Raw genomic sequence first — 9,721 nt, 5'->3', positions numbered from 1 at the left:
AGAATCCTGCATGCCACCCTACAAAAGCTCAGAGTCAGAGATCGTCCCAAGTATGAGGGCCGTGAGTATGAGGAGCATGGCACCGAGCGGTGTGAGGTTACCGTCTATATTGGAAAGAGTGAAGAGTTCCCCGACATCACTGAAGCCTGGAGTGTGACCGCAACTGGTTTTAGCTTCATCGACACCTACTAGGTTGTGGCCCGCAAAGCCTTGTGGTACCTATGCCAGATCTATGATGAGCCCATTGCCCGTACCCCTGTGAGGTTCTTTCCACCTTTGGACAAGAATCGGCGGGCATGGAGGGCTCGTATGGAGGCTTTGCAAGGGCGGGAAGTGTAAGAAGATAGTCCTACCATGGTGCACTTGACCATGTACCTGCTTGCTCTAGATAAGCAGTATGACCGGCAAGCCTTGGAGCTAAGGGCGTGCCTTCGACACGTCGAGGAAGCAAAGATCTTCAACCAGATGCTCTAGGTGTAGCTCATCGAAGCGCATGCCAGTGAGGCAGCTACTGAGAGCCAGGAGACTGCCATGTTGGAAGCTCTGAAGGAGGCTGAAGACCAGCATGTCCATTAGCTATGTGAGGCCTATCTTGTCACTAGGGCCAAGCGGAGGACGCTGGCTGCTGAAAGGCAGAATGCCCCGATCTTGGAAGGGATCCCTATCCACCTACCAGAAAGAAGAAGAATTGGTGTTGCAGCGCCGCCAGCACCTCCACCCTCAGAAGTGTTAGATATAGAACCCTTGATTCGTCTCACTCAGCCGTTGCCACGAGAAGATGTATATCCGTAGCCTAGGCGGTAGAAGAATCCGCCGAGCCTAGGAATGAAGATGCGTGGCTAGAGTAGCTTAGTTGCCTTTGGAATGTTGTATAGTAGTAGTAGTGCTTTTCATTGTTGCCCTCCAGTATTGTACTCTTGCTGTTGTTGTCGTCCATAGTTATTGAGGTCATCCGACAGAAGGTGAATGCTGTGTCGTGAATGGGGGACTAGATGCCTATATGATGTGCCCGTATAAGACCGTTGGAATATGCAATTTGTTATTTTGCTGTGTTTATTGCATTCATCTATCCTAAGTTTCTTTAGACGTGCTTAAAGTTTTCAAGGGCGATATTAAGCGGGTTACAAGAGAAATTGCCATTCAAATACCAGTAGATTAGCCATTATTGGATAATTTTGGACATTGTATTGACTAATTGTGGATGTTCCAACAGAACACTTGAATCTCTTTAAATCAAATCCACCGTTGGATTTGAATTCCTTGTCCCTTGTTGTAAAGGGAACCCTTGTTGTTTGATTTTTTCCCTTGCAATACCCCTCTTACTCTGTGGTCTATGACCCCACTGCCTTCATGGCATGTAAGTTGGTAATAGTTGCCTGGTTAAAAGCTTATGGTGTCACGATGAAACCAAGGGCTCCCTGTGGAACAACTGCCATATGGCGATGCTACTCGGCACGTGCTGGAATCGAGGTTGTTAACCAAGTATCTTTGCCAAGTTACACTGTCATACCACTTTTGCTACAAATATTCTCCTTGAAAATATTTAGATGTTTAAACGGGAAATCCACAACAGGTTGATGACATAGTGTTCTCTCAAGGTAAGCAAGAGGAGGTGGTTTAGGAGGAAGAACGTATGACATGGTCTTGGTTTACACGGAAGACAGATGTGGTAGAGTAAAGGAAAGAAAAAGAAGAGTAGTAAGGAAAGTTAATCTCGAGTAGTCGGGAGTGATTGTATAAGTCTGAGTGGATGTCAAGTCCCAAGCCCTATGTTTAGTTGACCGCGCTATGCATGCTGGGTCATTTCGCTGCGTGCCCTATGAACGTTGTCTATATCGGGCGTTTAGCATCTTGTTTTTGCGTGGCCGCGGCATCGTGCCGCACTCGCCGTCTTTGTGCACTGTGCGTTTCTCCTTTTCCTAGCATCCGATCAGCTCTCGACTCTCATGCCTCGTCCCTCATACCGGACCCTCCCTTCCCTCTCCCTTCTTTCTTCTTTTGGGGACACAACCGCTCGCACGCCTCCCTCGTCGAGCGCACCCTCTTATCTCCTCCCCTTTATTTCCCATCCGCTCGCTTGTGTAGGGAACGCACCATGGCTATGTTTACCCCCATAGCATGAATTGTTTGTGCATCCTATCCCCACCGCATCCACTCTGGTGTGTTGCGCCCCACCTCCATTCGCCCCTATAAATACCCTTGGTCCTTGCTCTTCTTCTTCTTCATCCCATTCCCTCACATTCATAGTAGAGTTACAAAATCCAGTCGACATTGTGAAGCTAGGTTCGACAGTCTGAGGTGATGGTGTAATCTAAGAAGAAGAAAGGATCTAGTTTCCAAAGAAGTTCAAGGCTACCATTGGTTAGTAGATCCTAGGATTCATGATGTTTTACTTCTCAGCCAACTGTTTCTGGAACTGTTGGACCTACGCCATGTTTTGGATACTCATTATCTTATTGTTTCTCCATTGCCCTCGTCTATCTTGACTTTTGGATTAAGTCTTGGTTGTACCAGGTTGCTCTTAACCATGTATCTCTAAATCCCTGTGTGGTTTGGTATTCGAAGTAGTGTGATCTTTCGTGTAATCCTTGATCTACGTAATGTAATCGCGTTTCCCCTCTTCTAGTTCTAGCTTCGAATCTCGGGACAAGATTCTTTTTAAGGGGGGTTGGTTGTAACACCCCTGGTGTTACGAGCTCGTTCAGCACCGCGATTTAGGCCTAAGTAAAATTTTCGAAACGATTTTCTCGGATTTAAAAAATTTAAAAACCACCTTTCACGTCAATGATAAAAATCAGAAATTATATTTTAAAGCATTGTTTGTGGTGAATTATTTTGCGCAAAATAATTACATACCACCTAATATTTTGTTCTATGGCTGGGTATGGAGTAGGAGCTATCGCGTGAAATATTTAGGGATGGTGGTCGATAGGATTTAAATCTTTTGGAGTACCAACGACGTATCGCTATTCACATTCACGTCGCACCGCGTCGTCGAGTCCAGTTGTCGTGCCGCTGCTCCCTCTTTCTCGCTTGCGTCGCGTCCGATATATTTTTATGTGTGAGCGCCACCATTCGACTACCCGTTTCATTCGCATCATCGCTAGTGCAATGAATAGCGCGGTCTTGTCCGTGCCAACTGGCACGCCCTGCCGGCCACGATGGGCTAGGCCATCCGGCCGTCGTGTTTAAGAAGTAATCAAGCCCGCACGTGTCTCCTTGCTTATTCCCCTTGAGCTTGTCTACCTCTGCTGCCATTGCCTGCCTTCCGTGCCTCTATGGCTTGTCTTGCCTATTGGCTATCGTGGTTGAGTTATGGACTAGCAAGTGAACTGATCGACTGGACGTGTCCCTACCGCTGTTGTATGCCTCTATGCCGAGGTCGAGCTGTTGCTGCTGTCGGTACTCTTCATTTCTTTTTTCTGCAACCGAGGAGTCTAGCTCAGCTCGCCCTCCCCGCTCACTCTCTTAGTCACTCTCTCTGTCGGTTCCTTCCCCGTCTCACGCGAGAGCATTCCACGGTCCCATAGCGCCGCTCCTCCATGTTCCTCCGCATAGCATCGGCGTCCCTCCTCCTCTGCTTCCCTGCATTGTGTGCTGCTCCATCTTTGCTGTAGTCGTCGTCGCCATGACTCACACAGAGCCCTGTAAAGCTTCCTACTACCTCACGCTGCTCCTCGCTCTCACTGCAGCAGCGCCGTACGCCCTTGCCCTTGTCCTACATGCCCACTGACGCTGCTGCCTGGCCATCGCACATGTAGGCGCACCTGTACCTCTGGCCTACGCTAGCCTATGCTCCATGGTGTTTCCCCTCCAGTGCCGCTCCTTCGCCACCATCTCCACACGATGAATCGTAGCGCCATCCCCTCTGCTCGGCTGCTACCGCTCGCGGCTACCGTTGTTCGTGCCCTTGCCGGCATGCCGTGGCCACCTCACCCTGGAATGCTGCGCTACCTCTCTCATGCTATGCGTTGGTGCTCCTAAGCCGCCCGGCCAAGCAACCCGTTTGGGCCGCACCCGCAGCGGCTGAGTCACCTTGGCCTGCTCCCCGCATCCCATCTGCGCCGAAGCTGGTCCTTCCCCCATGCTAGCGCACAAGCTGCCGTCCATTCCTTCCCCGCTACTCGACCACCGCGCTCGTGGGCGCAACTGAGCCCTTGGCCCATGCTACTGTTTTGCGCATGCGCCCGCCATAGCTGCGCCTTCCACCACCGCAGCGCAGCCCTCCTAGGCGCGCCGCACCACCGCAGTGCCACTCCGTAGTTTGTTGCCCGGCTCTCCTTTGCGAGCACCCATGTGTTCCATTGGCGTCCCCCTCTTCTTCCTCACCGCCTCTAGTGCTGCCATTGCCGCCTCACCTACCATGGCCGGCGTGCCGCCTCCATGGCTCACGCGGGTAGGCTTTCGGAGCCCTGCTCGGCTCTTGCCTCGGTCAGCCTGAGGCTGTGCGTATCCCCATGTGGCTTGCCGGCAGGTGGTCTGCCTCCTCTGTGCCTTCCCCGATCCCATCACGTTGTTCCCATCATCAGCCGGCGCTCTGCTCTGCTCCATGCTCTATTTTGAGAAGGTGAGAAAGTGAGGAAACACAAATAGGGTTATTTATCGGGTTCATTTCGCAAAAGCGCAAGACTCATCAGTTTACGAGTAAAGGCTTAGTTGATTTAGAGGGAGTTCAGAGGTTTTCCTACAAGTTGGCCACTGCCTAAATCTGTGGCCGTGCTCGTCCGCATGTGGGCCGGCCTACTCACCGCCGCGCCGGGCCGCTGCCTGCTCGCTGGGTCGTCCACGCCTCTACCCGCGTTGGGTCGATGCCTGCACCGCTTGGGCCGGCCTGTTGCCGTGAGCGCCTATGGGCCACTGGCCGCGCGCCTTGTGCATCGCCTGGGCCTGCTTGCCGCTGATCCTGGCCGAGCAGGCTGCTGGGCCAGTTAGTGGCCGCCAGCCCCTTTTTCATGTTTAAGGTGTTTTCTAATTTAAAGCTTAAGTAACCTTGTAAAATTCATAATCTGTTGTCCTAATTTATATATCAATACTTCATCATATCATGATTAAATATTTATTTCCACTTTAATGCTGATCACATGTTTATATTATGTTGTTCAATTAAATGGTTTATAACTCTGGTAATATGAATACATTCTGTTGTTATAATAATAAATATTATACTCTAATGTTGTATTAAAAGTGATGTAAGAAATGGTTAAGAACATTGTAAGCTTTATTCTCTCATTTGTGATCCAGATGGCAAAAATGTGGATTTTTGTGTTCTCCCCTGGGGTGTGCCCGATGGAACCGAGTAATTTAGTATTCTCCCTTATGTGCTTAGTGTCTAATGGAAGACGAGCACTCCTGGAAGGCATTAGATTAGGTAGTTCTGCCATATTTTGGTGATGACTATATTGTGTACCTTATGGATGATACACCAACGACCATTGAAGAGGCATATTCCTCTCCTGATGCTGACTTATGGAAGAAAGCAGTACGGAGTGAGATAGATTCTGTTATGTCTAATGGAACTTGGAAAATAGTTGATCGTCCCTATGGGTGCAAGCCCATAGGGTGCTAATGGGTGTTCAAGAAAAAGCTTAGGCCTAATGGTACTATCGAGAGGTACAAGGCAAGGCTTGTGGCCAAGGGTTATACTCAAAAGGAAGGTGAGGATTTTTTTGATACTTATTCACCAGTTGTCCGATTGACCACAATTCAAGTTTTACTTTCCCTAACAGCCTCTTATGGTCTCATCGTTCATCGAATGGACGTTAAGACAGCTTTCCTAAATGGAGAGTTGGAGGAGGAGATCTATATGGATCAGCTAGATGGATTTGTAGCGAATGGTTAAGAAGGCAAGGTGTGTAAGTTATTAAAGTCATTATATGGCCTAAAACAAGCTCCTAAGAAGTGGCATGAGAAGTTCAATAGAACTTTAACATATGTTGGCTTTGTTGTGAATGAAGCTAACAAATATGTGTACTATCGGTATGGTGGGGGTGAAGGAGTCATTTTGTGCTTATATGTTGATGACATACTGATCTTTGGATCCAGCGTCAAAGTGATTGAGGAGGTGAAGAAATTCTTAACTAATAATTTTGAGATGAAAGATTTGGGAGAGGCTGATATTATTCTTAATATCAAACATCTGAGAGAAGGTAATGGTGGGGTAACTCTGTTATAATCCCACTATGCGGAAAATGTGTTGAGTCGCTTTGGGTTTAGTGACTGTGCACCTGCTCCTATACCTTATGACCCTAGTGTGCTACTGAGGAAAAAACGGAGAATAACAAGGCATCAGTTGAGATATTCCCAGATTATTGGTTCGCTCATGTATCTTGCTAGTGCAACAAGGCCTGACATTTCATTTGTTGTGTGCAAGTTGAGCCAGTTTGTGTCAAACCCGGAAGATGATCACTAGCGTGCTCTTGAGAGACTGATTCGCTATCTAAAAGGCACCATGAACTATGGTATTCGTTATACCGGACATCCGAAAGTTCTGGAAGGCTATTGTGATGCCAACTGGATCTCTGATGCTAATGAGCTTTATGCCACAAGTGGATATGTGTTTTCGCTTGGAGGTGACGCTGTTTTCTAGAAGTCTTGCAAGTAGACTATCTTAACGAAGTCTATAATAGAAGCAGAACTCATAGCATTGGACACCGCTGGCTCTGAGTCTGAGTGGCTTTGTGATCTCCTTATGAATTTACAGTTGTTGAAAAACCCATACCAGCTATTTATATGAACTGTGATAACCAGACTGTGATTACGAAGGTTAACAGTTCTAAGGATAACATGAAGTCCACAAGGCATGTTAAGAGATGACTGAAATCTGTCAGAAAATTGAGAAACTCCGGAGTAATAGCATTGGACTATGTTCACACGTCTAACAATCTGACAGATCAATTTACTAAGGGTCTATCACGTAATGTGATAGAAAGTGCATCGAGAGAGATGGATTTGAGACCCACTTAAAATTTACTATAGTGGTAACCTGTTCTATGTGATCGGAGATCTCATAAAGTAGGATGGTGAAACAAGCTAGTAGTAAATTATGAGGAAAGATCCTTAGCAAGACTCATCTCTGATGCACATCTTTCCTATCTGTAAGGCAGGTTGGTTGTTATCTTAATGTGTTTCAAGTGGCTTGCTAAAGCAAAGATGTTGTCCTACAGAACATCTTTTGAGGAGCACACCTATATGAGTCAGACTGCTGGTCACAGTCTATAAGATTTGGGTGATCTCTAAATACCCATGAAAGGCATTGGAAATATGACTTATATGCTTCAAATAGAGGGGATGTCTTTTGCAGCCAAGTATCAGCTAAGGACTTTAGTGACATTCACCTCACACAAAACTAGTAATTTAAGGCTTAGTCCATTGTTCAGTTATGACCGAGTGAAACTATTGCTCTATATGGATGTTCAACTTAACAGTCTTCATCGAAACAATGATATATAAAAGAAATATGGTTATTAGACTACTTTGTTATAAACCCTAGAGTTTGGTGGGGATTGTTGGATATAATATGGGCTTGGCCCATATAATATTTAATAAATCAAATAAAACTCTATGGTACATAACATTAAGCGTTGTATGGTTTAATATTATATAGGATTTTAACTGAATGTTGACTCAGCTTATATGGTTGGAAATTATTCATCTTAATTGAGAAACTGAGAAAAGGACATAGGCGTGCCGCCGCCATCGGCCAGGCCGGGGCGTGGGCGTGGGCGCGGGCCGGGCCGAGGCCGAGGCCGAGGCCATGGCGTGGCGTGGCAGGCGGGTGGGCGGCGAGCGGGCATAGTCAGTCTTTTGCCACTTAATCCACATAACCACGGGAGTTACCCCTTTGATGGTGGAGGTGAACTGATTGCATCAGTTTCCGTCATTTTCGCTTTCGCTTCTCCGTCTCCTAGGATTCTCCACTGCATTTCTTCCTTCCCGTCGCAGCCATATATCCATAGTCCTCCGTCAGTCCAGATCTTTAGATTCCGCAACCGCTCCCGAGAGAAACCACATCTCAGCAGCCCTCTGGCTTCCCCGTCCCGTACCTCTGCGCGCACAGAGTAGCGGGAGAGTAGGTGCTTCCAGAATACTCGCTCGCCTGAGAACCTTGCACGGGGTGTGCGGCGATTAGGTTTTTGGAGAGCGATCCGCGACTGCTTGTCCACGTACACCTTCTTCCTGGTGACGATCGCTCTTGGAACCTGTCTTCTTCCCGGAGATTACCTGCGGAACAGCAAGGCGTCTTCTTCCTGGTAATCCGTTCGTGGGACTGCACTGCGAACATCGTCCTGCACCGACTATGGTCCGCGACTTCGAACAACGCACTATGTCGACTAGTACGAATGGAGCCTCGGATGCCCTCGGCATGGGACCCTCCGCTGGGTACACTCTAATCTATGTGATTACTGTACTTTATGCTTTTAATGTATTCATCTGTATGTCATCTCTGCATGTTGTAACGTTTATTAGAGATATACACATGCACATATATGCCGTCACGAACCTACTGATGTTATATTTCTGGATTAAATTGATAATGAAAATGCCTAATTATCTAACAGGTGTCCCATCGTATGTTTGACACATGTATAGAGTATTAAATATAGACTAATTATAAAACTAATTGCATAGTTTGTGACTAATTTGCGAGATGAATCTTTTAAGCCTAATTAGTCCATGATTTGACAACGTAGTGCTACAGCAATCATGCGCTAATGACGAATTAGTTATGCTTAATAAATTTGTCTCGTGAAATAGTGACGGATTTTATAATTTATTTATTTTATTAATATCTAAACACCCATATGATATCCTCATGTAACATCTCCTAAATTTTAGTCAGGGGTTACCAACTTACCAACAGCCTATGTGCGGACTCCCGCGCTACAGCTCCACCAGCCCAACCGATGTGCGGACTCCCGCGCTACAGCTCCACCAGCCCAACCGATCCGCGGTTGCGACAGTTCAGGTACATGCAGTGCACCCACCTGCAGGGAGCTGAGGGCTGAGGCCTCGCACCTGACGCACGTCGCGCGATCTGTGGTGATGGGAGCATCGGAAGAAGAGTGACCCCCAGATCCATCGAGCCGGGGCAGCTACGTGCAGTGAACAATGTGGACACATGGACTACGCCATTACAATATTGTCTTAGCTCACCTAATAAGACAAACCGGTAGTGGTAGTACTTAGATTACGTGTTGATTAATGAAGGCAAGTGAACTAATAATGCTATGATATTCCGGTCCTCTAATTCCTCGTCCCAAGTCTCTGACGGCGTCCACGCAAGTACGTACAAGAAATCGCCTAATCCATCGCCCTCGCTCGTCCATTGGGGCCGGGCGGGAGGGAGTGGTTGTTTGGTGAGATCGCGTGGCGGCAGAGCGTCATAATGCCAAAGCTCACTCGTGTAATCGTGTCAAAGCAAAGTGCCATGTTCGCTTGACTGAAAAGTTACGACTGAAATTACTATTGACTAATTTTATTGACTAATTTATTATGAGAAAAAAAATATTGTTTATTGACTGAAAAAATACTGACTTATAAATCAAACGAATAGGAGAAAGGTTGTCAAGAGAGCCTGTCACTTGTGCCAAATCTTTGCAACATAGTATTGTTTTGGGGGTGGAAACGCTGGGGAAGCAAGATATTCTCGATGACCGGTCTGAAAAGTCATATGGAAATGATCGGGTTGTTGTTAATTGTCAGTCGCCAGTATCATAAATAT

The sequence above is a fragment of the Miscanthus floridulus genome, chromosome 6 (genome assembly GCF_019320115.1).
Source record: "Miscanthus floridulus cultivar M001 chromosome 6, ASM1932011v1, whole genome shotgun sequence".
In the NCBI taxonomy this organism is placed as follows: Eukaryota; Viridiplantae; Streptophyta; class Magnoliopsida; order Poales; family Poaceae; genus Miscanthus; species Miscanthus floridulus.
The sequence above is the reverse complement of the archived record's forward strand: the minus strand, read 5'-3'. Positions refer to the sequence as shown.